Consider the following 24,261-nt stretch of genomic DNA (forward strand, 5'->3'; position numbering starts at 1 on the left):
TGCTTCCCTTTGTAGTCTGTAATGGTTTGCAAGCCCTTCCACATCCGACGAGCGTCAGAGCCGGTGTAGTATGATTCAATCTTAGTCCTGTATTGCCGCTTTGCCTGTTTGATGGTTCGTCGGAGGGCATAGCGGGATTTTTTTATAAGCTTCCGGGTTAGAGTCCCGCTCCTTGAAAGCGGCAGCTCTAGCCTTTAGCTCAGTGCGGATGTTGCCTGTAATCCATGGCTTCTGGTTGGGGTATGTACGTACGGTCACTGTGGGGAGGACGTCATCGATGCACTTATTGATGAAGCCAATGACTGATGTGGTGTACTCCGCAATGTCATCGGAGGAATCCCGGAACATATTCCAGTCTGTGCTTGCCAAACAGTCCTGTAGCTTAGCATCTGCTTCATCTGACCACTTTTTTATTGATCTAGTCACTGGTTCTTCCTGCTTAAAATTTTCCTTGTAAGCAGGAATCAGGAGGATAGAATTATGGTCAGATTTGCCAAATGGAGGGCGAGGGAGAGCTTTGTATGTATCTCTGTGTGTGGAGTAAAGCTGGTCCAGAGTTTTATTTCCTCTGGTTGCACATTTAACATGCTGATAGAAATCTGGTAAAACGGATTTAATTTTCCCTGCGTTAAAGTCCCCGGCTACTAGGAGCGCCACCTCTGCGTGAGTGTTTTCTTGTTTGCTTATGCGGAATACAGCTCATTCAATGCTCTCTTAGTGCCAGCCTCTGACTCTGGTAGTATGTAAACAGCTACGAAAAATACAGATGAAAACTCTCTAGGTAGATAGTGTGGTCTACAGCTTATCATGAGATACTCGACTTCCTAAGATATCATGCACCAGCTGTTATTTACAAAAATGCATAGTTCGCCGTCCCTTCTCTTACCAGACGCCGCTGCTCTATCCTGCCGGTGCAGCGTGTAACCAGCCAGCTGTATGTTGATAGTGGGGTCATTCAGCCACAACTCCGTGAAGCGTAAGATATTACAGTTTTGAATGTCCCGTTGGCAAATCTTCCGCGTAGGTCATTTTATTGTCCAAAGATTGCACATTTGCTAGCAGAATGGAAGAAAGTGGGGGTTTATTTGATTGCCTACGAATTCTCAGAAGGCCGCCTTTTTCTCCGCCTCCTCTTCACGCAAATGATGGGGATCTGGGCCTGTTCCTTGGAAAGCAGTATATTATTCAGGTCGGGCTTGTCAGACTCGTGAAAGGAAAAAAAGGATTTTGCCAGTCCGTGGTGAGTAATCTCAGTCCTGATGTCCAGAAGTTATTTTCGGTTATAAGAGACTGTAGCGGCAACATTATGTACAAAATAAGTAAAAAAATAAGTTACAAACAATGCAAATAAATTAACAAAAAAAACAATCTGTTGGGGGCACGTAAAAAGTCTGCCTTCTTTTCCGACGCCATTTTGTTCTTGTACATTATGTATACATTAGGACTGTACATTATGACTACATTATTCATGTACATTATGACTACCTTATGACTACATTATGAATACATTAGGACTGTACATTATTACTACATTATTACTGTACACTATAACTACATTGACTACATTATGACTACAATATGACTATAATATGACTATGATACAGTATGACTGTATATTACAACTACACTATGACTGTATTTTATGACTTTACCTTCTTGTGACTATATTATGACTACATTATACCTGAACATTATCACTAAATCATGACTGTACATTATGACTGTACATTATGACTACATTATGACTGTACATTATGACTGTACATTATGACTACATTATGACTGTACATTATGACTGTACATTATGACTGTACATTATGACTACATTATGACTGTACATTATGACTGTACATTATGACTGTACATTATGACTACATTATGACTGTACATTATGACTGTACATTATGAATACATTATGACTGTACATTATGAATACATTATGACTGAACATTATGACTACATTATGACTATACATTACGATAGTACATTTTGACTACATTATGAATGTACATTAAGATTATAAATTAAGATTGTTCATTATGACTACATCATGATTACATATGACTGTATTTTATGACTTCACCTTCTTATGACTATATTATGACTACATTATACCTGAACATTATCACTAAATCATGACTGTACATCATGACAACATTAACAACACATGATTGTACATTATGACACTACATTTTGACTACATTATGACTACATTATGACCGTACATTTTGACTACATTATTAATGTACATTACGACAGTACATTACGACTGTACATTATGCCTGTACATTTTGACTACATTTTGACTACATTATGACTGTACATTTTGACTACGTTATTAATGTACATTATGACTACATTATGACTGTACATTATGCCTGTACATTTTGACTACATTTTGACTACATTATGACTGTACATTTTGACTACGTTATTAATGTACATTATGACTACATTATGACTGTACATTAGGACAGTACATTTTGACTACATTATTAATGTACATTACGACAGTACATTATGACTGTACATTATGCCTGTACATTATGACTGTACATTATGCCTGTACATTATGACTGTACATTATGACTGTACATTTTGATTACATTAATAATGTACAGTACGAAAGTACATTTTGACTACGTTATGAATGTACATTATGACTACATTATGACTGTACATTAGGACTACATTGACTATAAATTAAGATTGTTCATCATGACTACATTATGTTTACATATGATTGTACATTATGATTGTACATTATGACTGTACATTATGACGGTACATTATGAATGTACATTATGACTACATGATTCTTGTACATTATGACTACCTTATGACTGACTGTTCATTATGAATGTACATTATCACTACATTATGACTGTACATTTTGACTGTACATTATGAATACCTTATTACTGTACACTATAACTACATTAAGACTACATTACGACTGTTCATTATGACAGTACATTATGATTGTACATTATGGCTACTTTAACTACTTAAAAAGCTGCTTCCTGTGCTTGGCCCTCCTATGTTGGCATAATAAATGGCTCTCTATCCACCGGATGTGTACCAAACTCACTAAAGTGGCAGTAATAAAGCCTCTCTTGAAAAAGCCAAACCTTGACCCAGAAAATATTTAAAAAACTATCGGCCTATATCAAATCTCCCATTCCTCTCCAAAAAAAAGCTGTTGCGCAGCGACTCACTGCCTTCCTGAAGACAAACAATGTATACAAATCGCTTCAGTCTGGTTTTAGACCCCATCACAGCACTGAGACTGCACATGTGAAGGTGGTAAATTACATTTTAATGGCGTCAGACCGAGGCTCTGCATCTGTCCTCTTGCTCCTAGACCTTAGTGCTGCTTTTGATACCATCGATCACCAAATTCTTTGGAATTTGGAAACCCAAATTGGTCTACACGGACAAGTTCTGGCCCGGTTTAGGTCTTATCTGTTGGAAAGATATCAGTTTGTCTCTGTGAATGGTTTGTCCTCTGACAAATCAACTGTAAATTCCGGTGTTCCTCAAGGTTCCATTTTAGGACCACTATTGTTTTCACTGTATATTTTACCTCTTGGTGATGTCATTCGGAAACATAATGTTAACTTCCACTGCTATGCAGATGGCACACAGCTGTACATTTCGATGAAACATGATGAAGCCCCAAAATTGCCCTCGCTGGAAGCTTGTGTTTCAGACATAAGGAAGTAGATGGCTGCAAATGTTCTACTTTTAAACTTGGACAAAACAGAGATGCTTGTTCTAGGTCTCAAGAAACAAAGTGATCTTCTGTTGAATCCGACAATTCATCTTGATGGTTGTACAGTCATCTCAAATAAAACTGTGAAGGACCTCGGCGTTACTCTGGACCCTGATCTCTCTTTTGACAAACATATCAAGACTGTTTCAAGGACAGCTTTTTTCCATCTACGTAACATTGCAAAAATCAGAATCTTTCTGTCCAAAAATGATGCATAAAAATTAATCCATGCTTTTGTCACTTCTAGGTTCGACTACTGCAATACTCTACTTTCCGGATACCCGGATAAAGCACTAAATAAACTTCAGTTAGTGCTAAACACGGCTGCTAGAATCTTGACTAGAACCCAAAAATGTGATCATATTACTCCAGTGCTAGCCTCTCTACACTGGCTTCCTGTTAAGGCAAGGGCTGATTTCAAGGTTATACTGCTAACCTACCAAGCATTACATGGGCTTGCTCCTACCTATCTTTCCGATTTGGTCCTGCTGTACATACCTACACATACACTATGGTCACAAAATGCAGGCCTTCTAAATGTCCCTAGAATTTCTAAGCAAACAGCTGGAGGCAGGGCTTTCTCTTATAGAGCTCCATTATTATGGAATGGTCTTCCTACCCATGTGAGAGACGCAGACTCAGTCTCAACTTTTCAGTCTTTATTGAAGATTCATCTCTTCAGTAGGTCGTATGATTGAGTGTAGTCTGGCCCAGGAGTGTAAAGGTGAACGGAAAGGCACTGGAGCAACGAACCGCCCTTGCTGTCTCTGCCTGGCCGGTTCCCCTCTCTCCACTGGGATTCTCTGTCTCTAACCCTATTACAGGGGCTGAGTCACTGGCTTACTGGTGCTCTTCCATGCCGTCCCTAGGAGGGGTGTGTCACTTGAGTGGGTTGAGTCACTGACGTGATCTTCCTGTCTGGGTTGGCGCCCCCCTTTGGGTTGTGCCGTGGCGGAAATCTTTGTGGGCTATACTCAGCCTTGTCTCAGGATGGTAAGTTGATGTTTGAAGATATCCCTCTAGTGGTGTGGGGGCTGTGCTTTGGCAAAGGGGGTGGGGTTGTATCCTGCCTGTTTGGCCCTGTCCGGAGGTATCGTAGGACGGGGCCACAGTGTCTTCCGAAACCTCCTGTCTCAGCCTACAGTATTTATGCTGCAGTAGTTTATGTGTCGGGGAGCTAGGGCCAGTCTGTTATATCTGGAGTATTTCTCCTGTCTTATCCAGTGTCCTGTGTGAATTTAAGTATGCTCTCTCTAATCCTTTCTTTCTTTCTCTCTCTCGGAGGACCTGAGCCCTAGGACCATGCCTCAGGACTACCTGGCCTGATGACTCCTTGCTGTCCCCAGTCCACCTGGCCATGCTGCTGCTCCAGTTTCAACTGTTCTGCCTGCGGCTATGGAACCCTGACCTGTTCACCGGACGTGCTACCTGTCCCAGACCTGCTGTTTTCAACTCTCTAGAGGCAGCAGGAGCGGTAGAGATACTCTGAATGATCGGCTATGAAAAGCCAACTAACATTTACTCCTGAGGTGCTGCCATGTTGCACCCTCGACAACCACTGTGATTATTATTATTTGAACCTGCTGGTCATCTATGAACATGTGAACATCTTGGCCATGTTCTGTTATAATCTCCACCCGGCACAGCCAGAAGAGGACTGGCCACCTCTCATAGCCTGGTCCTCTCTAGGTTTCTTCCTAGGTTTTGGCTTTTCTAGGGAGTTTTTCCTAGCCACTGTGCTTCTACACCTGCATTGCTTGCTGTTTGGGGTTTTAGGCTGGGTTTCTGTACAGCACTTTGAGATATCATTTAAGAAGGGCTTTATAAATAAATTTGATTTGATTTAAGACTACATTATGAATGTACATTATGACTGTACATTATGGCTACTTTAAGACTACATTATGACTGTTCATTATGACTGTACTTACAGAGGTACATTTTCTGAGATACAGTGAAGTATGACCTATTTTTGCAGACAGAATTTTGCTTTCATAATGATGCTGTGTGTGTGTGTGTGTGTGTGTGTGTGTGTGTGTGTGTGTGTGTGTGTGTGTGTGTGTGTGTGTGTGTGTGTGTGTGTGTGTGTGTGTGTGTGTGTGTGTGTGTACCAGTTTTATACACTGGGATGATGAAGTGTGACAGGGCTTAAATCTCTAAAGGAAGTGCTATGCTGGTTTCTGGTAAATGCTTCTGTCGCATGCTCACTTCTAATACCGTTAGCGAGACCAGCATGACAAGGCCAGTGGCTTTTTCTGCTGATCCAAAATGGCAGGAAAGTGGAACCTTTCGTAACTCTGTGGGTGACAAATACTGATTTTGAGAAAAGAGGACACGTGTTAGGTTATTTCACAATATGTGTCATTTTTCTGATTATCAGTCTTTCTCAACCACTGAGTCTTAGAAGGTTCCATTTTCTTTTTCTTTTTTTTACCATTTCCATTGTGAAAATATACGTAAATAGTGCTATGTAGAACCAAAAGGGGTTCAAGGGCTCGCTTAAGACTTGATTATGGTATTCAAAAAGTTCCTATGAATTTCTGCGGTGTAGCATGCCTGTAAAAGCTATGATCCTCCAACCAACCACTGATATGTGTTTTCATTTTAGCCCACCACGACTTCTTGAGGGCAATATACACACACGTGATAATGCGTTAGCATATATCTGCCAACTTGTCTGAGCATGCGGGACAAATAGAATTGGCAGTACGCGCCTCGGAGCTATCCCAATCAGCCGCGTAGCTATCCCAATCAGAGGGGCCTCGGTGCTGTCCCAATCAGCCTCGGAGCTATCACAATCAGAGGAGCCTCGGAGCTATCCCAATCAGCCGCGTAGCTATCCCAATCAGAGGAGCCTCGGAGCTATCCCAATGAGGCCGCACAGAGAGGAGGGGGAGGATGTGACTACACAACCCCAATGATGCATCATAGCAGTGACTACACAACCCCAATGATGCATCATGGCAGTGACTACACAACCCCCATCATGCATCATGGCAGTGACTACAGAACCCCCATGATGCATCATGGCAGTGACTACACAACCCCCATGATGCATCATTGCAGTGACTACAGAACCCCCATGATGCAACATGGCAGTGACTACACAACCCCCATGATGCATCATGGCAGTGACTACAGAACCCCCATGATGCATCATGGCAGTGACTACACAACCCCCATGATGCAACATGGCAGTGACTACACAACCCCCATGATGCATCATTGCAGTGACTACACAACCCCATGATGCATCAAGGCAGTGACTACACAACCCCCATGATGCATCATGGCAGTGACTACACAACCCCCATGATGCATCATTGCAGAGACTACACAACCCCATGATGCATCAAGGCAGTGACTACACAACCCCCATGATGCATCATTGCAGTGACTACACAACCCCATGATGCATCAAGGCAGTTACTACACAACCCCCATGATGCATCATGGCAGTGACTACACAACCCCCATGATGCATCAAGGCAGTGACTACACAACCCCATGATGCATCATGGCAGTGACTACACAACCCCATGATGCATCATGGCAGTGACTACATAACCCCCATGATGCATCATGGCAGTGACTACACAACCCCATGATGCATCATGGCAGTGACTACATAACCCCCATGATGCATCATGGCAGTGACTACACAACCCCATGATGCATCAAGGCAGTGACTACACAACCCCATGATGCATCAAGGCAGTGACTACACAACCCCCTTGATGCATCATGGCAGTGACTACATAACCCCCATGATGCATCATTGCAGTGACTACACAACCCCATGATGCATCAAGGCAGTGACTACACAACCCCCATGATGCATCATTGCAGTGACTACACAACCCCATGATGCATCAAGGCAGTTACTACACAACCCCCATGATGCATCATGGCAGTGACTACACAACCCCCATGATGCATCAAGGCAGTGACTACACAACCCCATGATGCATCATGGCAGTGACTACACAACCCCATGATGCATCATGGCAGTGACTACAGAACCCCCATGATGCATCATGGCAGTGACTACACAACCCCCATGATGCAACATGGCAGTGACTACACAACCCCCATGATGCATCATTGCAGTGACTACACAACCCCATGATGCATCAAGGCAGTGACTACACAACCCCCATGATGCATCATGGCAGTGACTACACAACCCCCATGATGCATCATTGCAGAGACTACACAACCCCATGATGCATCAAGGCAGTGACTACACAACCCCCATGATGCATCATTGCAGTGACTACACAACCCCATGATGCATCAAGGCAGTTACTACACAACCCCCATGATGCATCATGGCAGTGACTACACAACCCCCATGATGCATCAAGGCAGTGACTACACAACCCCATGATGCATCATGGCAGTGACTACACAACCCCATGATGCATCATGGCAGTGACTACATAACCCCCATGATGCATCATGGCAGTGACTACACAACCCCATGATGCATCATGGCAGTGACTACATAACCCCCATGATGCATCATGGCAGTGACTACACAACCCCATGATGCATCAAGGCAGTGACTACACAACCCCATGATGCATCAAGGCAGTGACTACACAACCCCCTTGATGCATCATGGCAGTGACTACATAACCCCCATGATGCATCATTGCAGTGACTACACAACCCCATGATGCATCAAGGCAGTGACTACACAACCCCCATGATGCATCATTGCAGTGACTACACAACCCCATGATGCATCAAGGCAGTTACTACACAACCCCCATGATGCATCATGGCAGTGACTACACAACCCCCATGATGCATCAAGGCAGTGACTACACAACCCCATGATGCATCATGGCAGTGACTACACAACCCCATGATGCATCATGGCAGTGACTACATAACCCCCATGATGCATCATGGCAGTGACTACACAACCCCATGATGCATCATGGCAGTGACTACATAACCCCCATGATGCATCATGGCAGTGACTACACAACCCCATGATGCATCAAGGCAGTGACTACACAACCCCATGATGCATCAAGGCAGTAACTACACAACCCCCTTGATGCATCATGGCAGTGACTACATAACCCCCATGATGCATCATGGCAGTGACTACACAACCCCATGATGCATCAAGGCAGTGACTACACAACCCCATGATGCATCAAGGCAGTGACTACACAACCCCATGATGCATCAAGGCAGTGACTACACAACCCCATGATGCATCAAGGCAGTGACTACACAACCCCATGATGCATCAAGGCAGTGACTACACAACCCCATGATACATCATGGCAGTGACTACATAACCCCCATGATGCATCATGGCAGTGACTACACAACCCCATGATGCATCATGGCAGTGACTACACAACCCCATGATGCATCAAGGCAGTGACTACACAACCCCCTTGATGCATCATGGCAGTGACTACACAACCCCATGATGCATCAAGGCAGTGACTACACAACCCCATGATGCATCAAGGCAGTGACTACACAACCCCCTTGATGCATCATGGCAGTGACTACACAACTCCCAAGATGCATCATGGCAGCAGTCAAGTGAACGCAAGAACAAGAGAAAGCGTTGGGCTTTATAAATAAATTTGATTTGATTTAAGACTACATTATGAATGTACATTATGACTGTACATTATGGCTACTTTAAGACTACATTATGACTGTTCATTATGACTGTACTTACAGAGGTACATTTTCTGAGATACAGTGAAGTATGACCTATTTTTGCAGACAGAATTTTGCTTTCATAATGATGCTGTGTGTGTGTGTGTGTGTGTGTGTGTGTGTGTGTGTGTGTGTGTGTGTGTGTGTGTGTGTGTGTGTGTGTGTGTGTGTGTGTGTGTGTGCGTGTGTGTGTGTGTACCAGTTTTATACACTGGGATGATGAAGTGTGACAGGGCTTAAATCTCTAAAGGAAGTGACTACACAACCCCCATGATGCATCATGGCAGTGACTACACAACCCCATGATGCATCAAGGCAGTGACTACACAACCCCATGATGCATCATGGCAGTGACTACACAACTCCCAAGATGCATCATGGCAGCAGTCAAGTGAACGCAAGAACAAGAGAAAGCGTTGTCAAATATTGATTTAATGCTGCATTCAAGCAGTGGACGATGTGTGCCGTATTACCCTTGCTCTATTTCCCCCATACCTTGAGTTCTGCTGCCTCCACTCTCTGCAGAGAGAGAGAGAGAGAGAGAGAGAGAGAGAGAGAGAGAGAGAGAGAGAGAGAGAGAGAGAGAGAGAGAGAGAGAGAGAGAGAGAGAGAGAGAGAGAGAGAGAGAGAGAGAGAGAGTATTGTGGTACAGCGTCAGATAACAGACCAGTATTGTGGTACAGCGTCAGATAACAGACCAGTATTGTGGTACAGCGTCAGAAAACAGACCAGTATTGTGGTACAGCGTCAGATTACAGACCAGTATTGTGGTACAGCATATTCTATCGGTGAACAGAAAACAGACCACAGCTTGAGTACAGTGATTGAGTAAAGCGCTGTACCAAATAGCACCCTATTCCCATTATAGTGCACTTTCCATAGGGCTCTGGTCAAAAGTAGTGCACTATTTAGGGAACAGGGTGCCATTTGGGATGCACACTTCATCTCCTGCATGTAATACTTTCTCTACTTCTCTGTCTGTTTAATAATACATGACTGTGAATGTGTGGCAGTGGCTGATATATGACCACATTCAGAACAAGGTACAATGCATTCAGAAAGTATTTACACCCCTTGACTTTTTCCACATGTTGTTGTGTTACAGTCTGCATGAGCTGTATATGAACCGGTGCACTACTGAGCAAGAGGACAAGTACATTAGAGTGTCTAGTTTGAGAAACAGACACCTCACAAGTATCAACTGGCAGCTCCATTAAATAGTACCAGGGAAAACACTGTCAACAGTGAAGAGGCGACTCCAGGATGCTGGCCTTCTAGGCAAAGTTGCAAAGAAAAAGCCATTCTCAGACTGGCCAATGAAAAGAAAAGATTAAGATGGGCAAAAGAACACAGACACTGGACAGAGGAACTCTAGAAGGCCAGCATCCCAGTTGCCTCTTCACTGTTGACGTTGATACTGGTGTTTTGTGGGTACTATTTAATGAAGCTTCCAGTTGAGGACTTGTGAGGCATCTGTTTCTCAAACTAGACAATGTACTTGTCCTCTTGCTCATTTGTGCACTGGGGCCTCCCACTCCTCTTTCTATTCTGGTTAGAGACAGTTTGCGCTGTTCTGTGAAGGGAGAAGTACACAGCGTTGTACGAGATATTCAGTTTCTTGGCAATTTCTTGCATGGAATAGCCTTCATTTCTCAAAACAAGAATAGACTGATGAGTTTCAGAAGAAAGTCCTTTGTTTCTGGCCATTTTGAGCCTGTAATCGAACCCACAAATGTCAATGCTCCAGATACTCAACTTGTCTAAAGAAGACCAGTTTTATTGCTTCTTTAATCAGAACACAGTTTTCAGCTGTGCTAAAATAATTGCAAAAGTGTTTTCTAATGATCAATTAGCCTTTTAAAATGATAAACTTGGATTAGCTAACACAACGTGCCATTTGAACACAGGAGTGATGGTTGCTGATAATGGGCCTCTGTACACCTATGTAGATATTCCATTCACAATCAGCCGTTTCCAGCTACAATAGTCATTTACAACATTAACAATGTTTACACTGTAGTTCTGATCAATTGTATGTTATTTTAATGGACAGAAATGTGCTTTCTTTCAAAAACAAGGAGATTTCTAAGTGACCCCAAACTTTTGAATGGTAGTGTATATATACACATTTATACTCCGGACATTGGCCATCATTGTAAATAAGAATTTGTTCTTAACTGACTTGCCTAGTTAAATAAAGGTTCAATTAAAAAATATATATAATAATTGCTCGTCCTAATATTTCTATGTTTCTTAATTCCATTCTTTTACTTTTAGATTTGTGTGTATTGTTGTGTATTGTTAGATGTTACTGCACTGTTGGAGCTAGGAACACAAGCATTTCACTACAACCACAATTACATCTGGTAAACGTGTATGCGACCAATAAAATGTGATTTGATTTGAATGTCAAAGTGGGATTATGTTTTTCAATTTTTTTACAAATTAATAAAAAATGAAAAACTTAAATGTCAGTAAGTATTCAAGCCCTTTGTTATGGCAAACCTAAATAAGTTCAGGAGTAAGTTTTCTTAAACCCTTTGAGCATAGTGAAGTTATTAATGACACTTTGGATGGTGTATCAATACAATGGTGACTTCAAAACAGTTACAGAGTTGAATGGCTGTGATAGGAGAAAACTGAGGATGGATCAACAACATTGTAGTTATTACACAATACTAACCTAATTGAAAGAGTGAAAAAATGTGGCAAAGCAATTCACTTTTTGTCTTGAATACAAAGTGTTATGTTTGGGGCAAATCCAATACAACACATTACTGAATACCACTCTCCATATTTTCAAGCATACTTTTTTTTTTTAAACCTAGGAAAGTCAGTTAAGAAGAAATTCTTATTTACAATGATGGCATACCCTGCTCAACCCCTAACACGGACGACACTGGGCCAGTTGTGCACCGCCTTATGGGACTCCCAATCACGACCGGTTGTGATACAGCCAGGAATCGAACCAGGGTCTGTAGTGAAGCCTCTATCACTGTGATGCAGTGCCTTAGACCGCTGCGCCACTCGGGAGCACTGGTGGCTGCATCATGTTATCGGTATAATTGTAATCATTAAGGACTAGGGAGTTTTTCAGGATGAAAAATAAACGGAATGGAGCTAAGCACAGGCAAAATCCTAGAGGAAAACCTCGTTCAGTCTTTTTTTCCACCAAACACTGGGAGACATATTCAGCTTTCAGTAGGACAATAACCTAAAATACAAGGCCAAATCCACACTGGAGCGCCTTACCAAGAATACAGTTAATGTTCCTATGTGGCCGAGTTACAGTTTTGACTTAAATCTACTTGAAAATCTATGGCAACACCTAAAAATGGTTGTCTAGCAATGATCAAGAACCAATTTGACAGTTGAATCCATTTTGAATTCAGGCTGTAACACAACAAAATGTGTAATAAGTCAAGGAGTATGAATACTTTCTGAAGGCCCTGAATACAACATTTAGTCATGAATATACTGTAGATTTTGATGATCTGTTTACAATGGAGCTATAACCTGTGTCTATTCTGACATGTATGGAGGTTAATCCATAAAGTATCTATGCAATACAGGAGCCATAACCCTTCAGTACACCCCCCATGCCATAACATAGTAAGGATACAAACAATTCAGCCTCTTGTAAACAAACCCTGTAACCTATAGTTTAAACAATATTGCATCAAATCTAAACAGTAACAATTTTTGTAGGCAATAACAGTGTTGAACATCATAAGGGTAAATCGCCTATAGTAATATTTGCATATATCAGATTACCTATTAATTAACTTCTGTAAAAATGGTAAAATTTTGTAGGCATATTTCATCTACAGTGAGGTCCGAAATTATTAACGCCTTTGATAAAGATGAGCAATAATGACTGTATAAAATAAATAATTCAAATACAAAACTATATTGTATGCTCACAGAATGGTGGAAATTATATTATTTCATACTAATAACATTGCTTAGAGAAAGAGATTTTATTTAGCAAGTAATACTTTTTTTCTCTCAAAAAGGTAGGCGTAAAAATTATTGACACCCCTAAAGATTTGTATAAATAAAGTAGTCAAAAGTTTAGTGTTTGGACCCATATTCCTAGCACTAATTATTGCATCAAGCTTGTGACTGTACAAACTTGTTGGATGCATTTGCAGTTTGTTTTTGGTTGTGTTTCAGATGATTTTGTGCCCAATAGAAATTAATGGTAAATAATGTATTGTGTCATTTTGGAGTCATTTTTATTGTAAATAAGAATAGAATGTTTCTAAGCACCTCTACATTAATCCAGATGATATCATGATTACGGATAGGCCTAAATCTTGAGTGAATCGCTAATAATGTATGAGTGAGAAAGTTTCAGAGGGTCAAAGATCATACCCCCAAGACATGCTAACCTCCCCTGTTATTGGTACTGGTGAGAAGTTAGCATGTCTTAGGGGTATGAACTTTTTCACTCTGTAACTTTCTCACTCACTATCCACTCAAGATATAGGCCTACCGTTATTCACGATTAATTCTGGATTATCCATAATCATGATAGCATCCACATTAATGTGGAAGTGTTTCGAAACATATTACTATAATAAAATAATTTTGACCTAGCTTTTTGAGAAAAACAAATATTACTTGTTAAACAAAATATATTTATTTGAGCATTTGTATTTGTATAAAAAAAATATAATTTCCCTTTTTTTTTGGAGCATACAATATAGCTCAGAATTTGAATAATTTATTTTAAACAGTCATTATTGCTCATCTTTATCAATTTTGTCAATAATTTCTATAAAACTGTCTTGCGTATAGCTTTCTCTAGACCTCTTTCATTAAATTATGAATATTATACTTTGTTATTATACTTGTATTTGTTATTAGACTTGTATTTGTTATTCCTGACCACAAAACCAAAATGACTTCACAAATGTGTTACTGTTCGTTTTTGCTGGAAATTGTGGACACCGCTCACCAAACACACATTCTTTGACACAGATCACCCTCGCTGAGGAGGCGCCTCTCTCCGTCCGTTCCCGTGCTCGTCCGTTCCCGTGCTCGTCCAACGGAACAAAGACCAGCCTTATCAATGTCTGCTTTCCTACTGGCCAATGGCGTGACTCCTCATAGCTCACATGACAGATTCCTCTCGCGTCTCTCCACACAGCGTTCAATCGCGGGATTCTAGCGTCACTGAAGAACCGAGTCCGGCGCGGTAGGACGTCAACGACAGCGCAACAATTATATTAGATATCAAGACAAGTTTTCAAGGGACCGGACACATTTTCGAATGGACTGACTGTTGGCAGCGGAAATTCTTGAGCCGTACGATACTATGAATCGTCTTCAGATACTAAAATGAACCCTCCGTAAGTGTTTTTATTACTTCACTCAGATTTATTTTTGATGATGCGCGCCTATCGATGGTGACTCATTCCATGTCTTGTTTAAAAAAGTTGAGCCATTTCTGTTTTTTGCTCTTCACACCTTGCAACCCACGTCCTGTGTTTGCACGTTGAGAGAACAATTTTGTCATTTCTAAAATACATGTATTTTATTTATAAAATTGTATTATTCATCCGTATACTTTGAGGTTGACGCCTATAGGCGTACCCTACCTCCCCCGTGGTTTTTGTTATAAACAGTCGGTAAAAGGTGCCTAACTGCTCTGTTTTTGACTGGATATATGTTAGTGCATGACAGCCTAAATAAAAGCCCGCCGAACACGCTGACCCTAAAAGTCCGTACAGGGCTGTCCAACCGGGCGACATGGCTGAGTGAGGGCAAATAACCCAAGTTTCCAACAGGAGGACATGGAGCACCTGAGGCGCAAAGCTCAGCAACAGGGATGGGAGAAAGGGTGAATCATTCTCCAATTTTATTTTCCATTTCCATGCCAAATATTCTGATACAAACTACACTTAAATGTTGAGATCTTTAATCTCAGTTATACGAAGACTGAAGTCAGCAGTATTGGCTAGCCTACAAGTGTTCTCTCTGTCTCACTACCAAACGTGCCTTTGCTTGAGAGGGATCACATTCCAATCAATTTGACAAGACACGCTATATGAGGTTATATCGTTCTATTAACCCTGTGATTGATTTCAACACAGAAGGGAGAAGAAGAAAAATATATATATTTTGAGTCTCAATAAAAATGCTCTGAAATCGAGAAATTAAGGATCTCATAAAAGAACGGGAAATTTGATGTTTTGAAAAGCTTCAGATGGTTTTAACTAGATCCATAAAATGTGTTTGTCCCATTCTCTGGGGAAAAGAAATTGGGTGAATGAGAGAAAAACAACCCAACACAGAAAGTCACTCCAGTGGAAGATGCCTGATCAAATGTTTATAACCTCATTGCTTCCCTCCCTGCTTGCAGCTGGTAGGCTCCTTCTTCTCTGTCTGGCTCCTCTGTTATGTACACCTCACCCAACTGCCGCCAACTGCCGCCCCAGACACCTGAAAGATAGTGTTCCAGTCAGTCTGGAGATCAGCCAGTTGTTTTATGTGTCCCCCCCCCTACTGCTGCCTCTGTCTGCCTGCCTGTGTTTGCCTGCCTGTCTGTTTGCCTGTCTGTTTCCCTGTTTGCCTGCCTGTCTGTTTGCCTGTCTGTCTCCTTCCTCCATCCACAATCAAGGAGCCAGCACGCTATGTTTGCGGGTGGCCAGTTCCGCTGCCGCTGTATATGGCAGGGGACGGAGACACACACACAGAAAGAGAGAGGAGTAAGAAAACATGAAAGACCGCACTGTTCCTGTTAAGAACATGTGTGTGTCTATATGTGTTTTCTACCATACTATTTTAGCAAGGCTGTGAAACATAGTTAAACAGCACCTAGGGGTTTTAATGCAAACAGAGTTGAGGGCTTATTCACACACAGTATGGCTGATTTTGAAAGCTGGATTTTTTTTTTTTTTTTACTGACTTGGATCATTAGCCTGCACATTCTGTCTCATTCTACGGCATATAGGCATTATTTACCTTTGCACCTCATGCTCTTGCATGCGTAAATTGATCATTTTGTTTTAATTGGAACCTGCCCCTGTTTCAGTATTACATTGGTGGTTATGCTCAGGCCTTTGAAGACGGTGTCATTTTCTAAACGTTTGGCCACACTCACTGCTATAAGTGAATGTCTATCACCTGGGGCTGAACGCTAAGGGGTATAGAGGTTTCTAATGAGTAAACAAATGGCTGACTTACCAAGCTCTCATTAGGACTTGCCAGTTAATGAAAACCCTTCAATGGAAAAATTGTCTTTGGATGAAAGGAGCTTTTGTGAAGCCTAAAATATGGACTTTTCCCACAACTTCAATTTAGCCTGCTTTAATCTCATAACGACAAGCCTTTATCTGTTATAGGAGAAAAACAAAAATCCCTCTTGTGGTCACAAGTCTTTCTTCTCGCGTTGCCTTAGAATGCCTTCGTTGATCTGTCGTCTGAGGAATGCTGAATGATAGGCAAGCTTTATGGAAAATGACTGGTTTGAATGGTCTGAGTGTGACACTCACAAAATGGCTGATTTGAGTGGTCTGTGTATGACACTCACAAAATGGCTGATTTGAGTGGTCTGTGTATGACACTCACAAAATGCTCATTCTACAATCAGGTGGAATAAAAAATAGACCTACAGCATTCCACGTCATGGAATTTTCCCCCTAACATTTCTGGGTGGCCACTGTGTTCTATGTTTGAAACAAGATTCAAATCTTACTTTGATCAAATTAAGACTTATATGATTGATTTTACTTTCTTGCAACCAAGCTTTTAAATTCCATATTCAAACCTTTTGCATATGTTTTACGAGTATGTATAATGTACAGGAAATGGATCTCTCTCTCTCTCTCTTGAAAGAATAATCCCCTAGCCTACAAAGTAAGGAACATGTGTGATAGGCTATGGAAAATATGAGGGCAGCTGGAAATGAGAACAATCTGTTTTTCTCAGGCCTACTTTGAGTGTCATGGCATTAAGGACACTCCTAGATCTGTCCTCGGCTGAGGCATTAAGGACACTCCTAGATCTGTCCTCAGCTGAGGAATTAAGGACACTCCTAGATCTGTCCTAGGCTGAGGCATTAAGGACACTCCTAGATCTGTCCTCGGCTGAGGAATTAAGGACACTCCTAGATCTGTCCTAGGCTGAGGCTTTAAGGACACTACTAGATCTGTCCTCGGCTAAATCCCAAATGGAACCCTAGCCCTTATCAGTGGTCACCAACCTTTTCTAAGTCAAGACCTGGGCTACCCAGACTATTTGCATTGCCCCCCCCCCCCTCTTTTTTACACTGCTGCTACTCTCTGTTTATTATCTATGCATAGTCACTTTAACTTTACCTATATGTACATATTACCTCGACTAACCTGTATCCCCCACACATTGACTCTGTACCAGTAACCCCTGTATATAGCCTCCACACTGACTCTGTACCAGTGCCCCCTGTATATAGCCTCCACACTGACTCTGTACCAGTACCCCCTGTATATAGCCTCCACATTGACTCTGTACCAGTACCCCCTGTATATAGCCTCCACATTGACTCTGTACCAGTAACCCCTGTATATAGCCTCCACATTGACTCTGTACCAGTAACCCCTGTATATAGCCTCCACATTGACTCTGTACCAGTAACCCCTGTATATAGCCTCCAAATTGACTCTGTACCGTAACACCCTGTATATAGCCTCCACACTGACTCTGTACCAGTAACCCCTGTATATAGCCTCCACATTGACTCTGTACCAGTAACCCCTGTATATAGCCTCCACATTGACTCTGTACCAGTAACCCCTGTATATAGCCTCCACATTGACTATGTACCAGTAACCCCTGTATATAGCCTCCACATTGACTCTGTACCGGTACCCCCTGTATATAGCCTCCACATTGACTCTGTACCGGTACCCACTGTATATAGCCTCGCTATTGTTATTTTACTGATGCTCTTTAATTATTTGTAACTTTTATTTTCCATTTTTTACTTATCTATTTTTTTTACTTAACACTTATTTTTCTTAAAACTGCATTGTTGGTTAAGGGCTTGTAAGTTAGCATTTCACTGTAAGGTGAAACCTGTTGTGTTCAGCGCATGTGACAAATAAAACATTTGATTGGATCACTTTTTGAGTCAAAATGCAAGCCTCCATTCTACCTCTCCGAATTATTATATATTTTTTTTTGTATTTATTATTTGTTTACATTTTTTTTAAGAACATTGATTTGCTCTAAAAGATAGGGCAGCAGATAGCCTAGCGGTTAGCGTTGGGCCAGTAACCAAAACGTAGTTCGAATCCCCGAGCCGACTAGATAAAAAAAAAATTATATATATATATCTGTGGATCTGCCCTTGAGCAAGACACTTACCCCTAATTGTTCCAGGGTCGCTGTTGATAATGGCTGATCCCTGGCCGTGACCCCGCTCTCCTAGGGTGTCTCGGGGGAGTGGGATATACAAAAAAAACACATTTCTGTTTCACAACACACTGTACAGGTTACACACTATGCATCTCCTATTTGCCCTATTAGTCTAGATGTTCAGTTTATTTGAATTATTTTGGTTGAATTTAGCTAAATTGTAATGAGTAGGGATTTTTTGTTTCCTTTGGAAATTGATGTTGCACTGGAGTTTGTGTTGCACCTTACCTTTTCATTCCGCATTCATCTTAACACAAAACCACACTGCATTAGGGGTAGGTCGTAAAATAGTAGTAATATTTGCTTATGCGAATCACTGTTTGCCAATGGTTATTGAGAATTATATGAAACGTTTTTATGTATTTTGTATCCAGTCTATAAGTCTGTACTGAAATAAATTGTTATATTTATTGCATGATAATATAACACCTATGCTGGACAATCACAAAGCAACACTTTAGGATTTTTGATGTCAGATTTACATATGAAAGAGCGATGTCACGGTCAGGAATGTAATAACAAAACAATAAGTAGGTGGGTGCTTATATTTGTCCTAATTCACAAATGTACAAGTGTGTTTTATATTTGTGTGAATTGGAAAATATTTTTTTGCATATCCAGACTCCCCCTGAGACATTCTTGGAGACCTGGGGTCACTGTAAATGGAGGATTCATTCAATTATGAGGATAATTGAGTTGCCGGTTGTTGCGTGTGCTATGGATTACTGCGCTTCTCCAAAAGAAAGAGAAGAAGGAGAGGGGGAACAGGAGAGGGGGAAAAAAGGCCCATATTGTGCGACGCCACCGCAGGGATTGTCTGACGACCTCAGGAGAGCGAACAAGTCCCGTTTTAGCCCCGTGAGGAGACCCTGACCTTGCATGCTCCTCCCTGCTCCAGGTGCAAGCCCTCTCTCCGCCTGAGCTCACACACACTGGAGAACCTGGGGGAAACGCTGTGTGAACACACAGATCCTTTTCACATGTCTTTTCTCCTCTTTGTATCATTGTATTGGCTCGGGGTGAGTGTTCTAAACAGGAAGGTCTTAGTGTCATTGTATTGGCTCGGGGTGAGGGTTCTAAACAGGAAGGTCTTTGTATGGATTGTATTGGCTTGGGGTGAGGGTTCTAAACAGGAAGGTCATTGTATTGGCTCGGGGTGAGGGTTCTAAGCAGGAAGGTCTTTGTGTCATTGTATTGGCTCGGGGTGAGGGTTCTAAACAGGAAGGTCTTAGTGTCATTGTATTGGCTCGGGGTGAGTGTTCTAAACAGGAAGGTCTTAGTATCATTGTATTGGCTCGGGGTGAGGGTTCTAAGCAGGAAGGTCTTTGTATCATTGTATTGGCTCGGGGTGAGGGTTCTAAACAGGAAGGTCTTTGTGTCATTGTATTGGCTTGGGGTGAGGGTTCTAAACAGGAAGGTCTTTGTATCATTGTATTGGCTCGGGGTGAGTGTTCTAAACAGGAAGGTCTTAGTATCATTGTATTGGCTCGGGGTGAGGGTTCTAAGCAGGAAGGTCTTTGTATCATTGTATTGGCTCGGGGTGAGGGTTCTAAACAGGAAGGTCTTTGTGTCATTGTATTGGCTTGGGGTGAGTGTTCTAAACAGGAAGGTCTTTGTATCATTGTATTGGCTCGGGGTGAGTGTTCTAAACAGGAAGGTCTTAGTATCATTGTATTGGCTCGGGGTGAGGGTTCTAAGCAGGAAGGTCTTTGTATCATTGTATTGGCTCGGGGTGAGGGTTCTAAACAGGAAGGTCTTTGTGTCATTGTATTGGCTTGGGGTGAGGGTTCTAAACAGGAAGGTCTTAGTGTCATTGTATTGGCTCGGGGTGAGTGTTCTAAACAGGAAGGTCTTTGTATCATTGTATTGGCTCGGGGTGAGGGTTCTAAACAGGAAGGTCTTAGTGTCATTGTATTGGCTCGGGGTGAGTGTTCTAAACAGGAAGGTCTTTGTATCATTGTATTGGCTCGGGGTGAGTGTTCTAAACAGGAAGGTCTTAGTGTCATTGTATTGGCTCGGGGTGAGGGTTCTAAACAGGAAGGTCTTTGTGTCATTGTATTGGCTCGGGGTGAGGGTTCTAAACAGGAAGGTCTTAGTGTCATTGTATTGGCTCGGGGTGAGGGTTCTAAACAGGAAGGTCTTTGTATGGATTGTATTGGCTCGGGGTGAGGGTTCTAAACAGGAAGGGGTGGTGATTTCTCCTGTATTCTCTTCTTTCAGTGGGTTGCCTAAACCCCACCCCATAGGCCCCTATATTCAAATAATGAAGAAAAACTGAGATGGTATGACATGGTGTAATAATCACAAGATCATAAAGTCAGAGGCTTGTCATAATTATTACACGGTTTGATAACGCCAGAGGAAATGAGCCCCTGGCCATAGTTGTAATGAGTACGCTGAGAGTCGGGAAGCAAGTTCAGGGAGTGAATAAATGTAATAAATAAATGAACAAAACAAGAAACACAAACAGCGCACCTACATCAAATCAAAGTATATTTGTCACGTGTGCCGAATACAACAGGTGTAGACCTTACAGTGAAATGCTTATTTACAGGCTCTAACCAATAGTGCAAAAAAAGGTATTAGGTGAACAATAGGCAAGTAAAGAAATAAAACAACAGTAAAAAGACTAGCGAGGCTATATACAGTAGCGAGGCTATATACAGTAGTGAGGCTATAACAGTAGCGAGGCTATATACAGTAGCGAGGCTATATACAGTAGTGAGGCTATAACAGTAGCAAGGCTATATACAAACACCAGTTAGTCAGGCTGATTGAGATGGTATGTAAATGTAGATATGGTTAAAGTGACTGTTCATCATATATGCATAGAGAGTAGCAGTAGCAACATGACGCAGGAACAATGACGACTGGGGAAGAAACCAAAGGGAGTGACATATAAAGAGCAGGTAATCAAGGACGTGATGGAGTCCAGCTGAGTGTCATTATGCGCGTAACCATGGTGACAGGTGTGCTCCCTAACAAGCAGCCTGGTGACCTAGAGGCCGGAGAGGGAGCACACTTGACAGTAGTTAAGGTTTCCTGATGCTATAATAATAAAAAAACGAAATCTCTGATGGACTGAACCATCTAGAGTACATGGCCCAGTGGGTCATCTCTGATGGACTGAACCATCTAGAGTACATGGCCCAGTGGGTCATCTCTGATGGACTGAACCATCTAGAGTACATGGCCCAGTGGGTCATCTCTGATGGACTGAACCATCTAGAGTACATGGCCCAGTGGTTCATCTCTGATGGACTGAACCATCTAGAGTACATGGCCCAGTGGGTCATCTCTGATGGACTGAACCATCTAGAGTACATGGCCCAGTGGGTCATCTCTGATGGACTGAACCATCTAGAGTACATGGCCCAGTGGGTCATCTCTGATGGACTGAACCATCTAGAGTACATGGCCCAGTGGGTCATCTCTGATGGACTGAACCATCTAGAGTACATGGCCCAGTGGTTCATCTCTGATGGACTGAACCATCTAGAGTACATGGCCCAGTGGTTCATCTCTGATGGACTGAACCATCTAGAGTACATGGCCCAGTGGGTCATCTCTGATGGACTGAACCATCTAGAGTACATGGCCCAGTGGGTCATCTCTGATGGACTGAACCATCTAGAGTACATGGCCCAGTGGGTCATCTCTGATGGACTGAACCATCTAGAGTACATGGCCCAGTGGGTCATCTCTGATGGACTGAACCATCTAGAGTACATGGCCCAGTGGGTCATCTCTGATGGACTGAACCATCTAGAGTACATGGCCCAGTGGGTCATCTCTGATGGACTGAACCATCTAGAGTACATGGCCCAGTGGGTCATCTCTGATGGACTGAACCATCTAGAGTACATGGCCCAGTGGTTCATCTCTGATGGACTGAACCATCTAGAGTACATGGCCCAGTGGTTCATCTCTGATGGACTGAACCATCTAGAGTACATGGCCCAGTGGTTCATCTCTGATGGACTGAACCATCTAGAGTACATGGCCCAGTGGTTCATCTCTGATGGACTGAACCATCTAGAGTACATGGCCCAGTGGGTCATCTCTGATGGACTGAACCATCTAGAGTACATGGCCCAGTGGGTCATCTCTGATGGACTGAACCATCTAGAGTACATGGCCCAGTGGTTCATCTCTGATGGACTGAACCATCTAGAGTACATGGCCCAGTGGTTAAGTGCTGTTAGGTTAATGAACTAAATTACATCTGTTCCCCTGCCATCTGGATGGAGCGGCTAGACAAATGCTCTGCCCTATTTCATATAGATTTGGGAGTTGACAAGGAGGAATGTATAATTTCTCCACAGACTGATCTCCATGAGAAATCAATCGGACTTTTGGCCTCATTAAGGGGAACTGTTTTGATAAATGATTTTGCACCATGTTGCTGGGATTGAACTGGCCAGTCGACGGCATGTTGCTGGGATTGAACTGGCCAGTCGACGGCATGTTGCTGGGATTGAACTGGCCAGTCGACGGCATGTTGCTGGGATTGAACTGGCCAGTCGACGGCATGTTGCTGGGATTGAACTGGCCAGTCGACGGCAGGTTGCTGGGATTGAACTGGCCAGTCGACGGCATGTTGCTGGGATTGAACTGGCCAGTCGACGGCATGTTGCTGGGATTGAACTGGCCAGTCGACGGCATGTTGCTGGGATTGAACTGGCCAGTCGACGGCATGTTGCTGGGATTGAACTGGCCAGTCGACGGCAGGTTGCTGGGATTGAACTGGCCAGTCGACGGCAGGTTGCTGGGATTGAACTGGCCAGTCGACGGCAGGTTGCTGGGATTGAACTGGCCAGTCGACGGCAGGTTGCTGGGATTGAACTGGCCAGTCGACGGCATGTTGCTGGGATTGAACTGGCCAGTCGACGGCAGGTTGCTGGGATTGAACTGGCCAGTCGACGGCAGGTTGCTGGGATTGAACTGGCCAGTCGACGGCATGTTGCTGGGATTGAACTGGCCAGTCGACGGCATGTGCCGTTGATCTTGGTGAAGGCAGCACTTACAGCAAAACCTTTCCAAAAGGAGGGGTCTGTCTTTCCAAAGGGAGGGGTCTGCTTATCCTTGAGCAATCTGAAAAGGAACCGGTCAATGACATTTATCACAGAGAGAGAAAGGATTAGCGTCCAGTCCACTCATGTGTCCTCCCTCATCTTGGAGCTCAGATACTTCCTGCCATTCCCAGCGTGTAGAAAGATGAGGTGAAGCTTGGCGGTGGTCAGTAAGGGGAGAGTGGAGCAGAGGGCTGTTGGCATGGCCAGTATTACTCCCCTTCTGCTGGAATCCGATTACACAGCCGAGGCCTTGGAGAAAGGGCCTCTGAGGCCTTGGGGCAGCACTATCTGACAGATATCCTTCCG

General features: G+C 42.8%; 1 long non-coding RNA gene across 2 annotated transcripts in view; it reads left to right on the forward strand.

The window, feature by feature from the left end:
* The first annotated feature begins 14,662 nt into the window (after window positions 1–14,662).
* LOC145861118 (uncharacterized) overlaps window positions 14,663–24,261 on the forward strand; it is a 40,612-nt gene continuing 31,013 nt past the window's right edge. For both annotated transcript variants that reach the window (XR_014380925.1, XR_014380924.1), the window contains exon 1: window positions 14,663–14,832. This is a non-coding gene — a long non-coding RNA (uncharacterized LOC145861118). The remainder of the gene's footprint in view (window positions 14,833–24,261) is intronic.

The sequence above is a fragment of the Salmo salar genome, chromosome 16 (assembly GCF_965601325.2).
Source record: "Salmo salar chromosome 16, fSalSal1, whole genome shotgun sequence".
NCBI classification, from domain to species: Eukaryota; Metazoa; Chordata; class Actinopteri; order Salmoniformes; family Salmonidae; genus Salmo; species Salmo salar.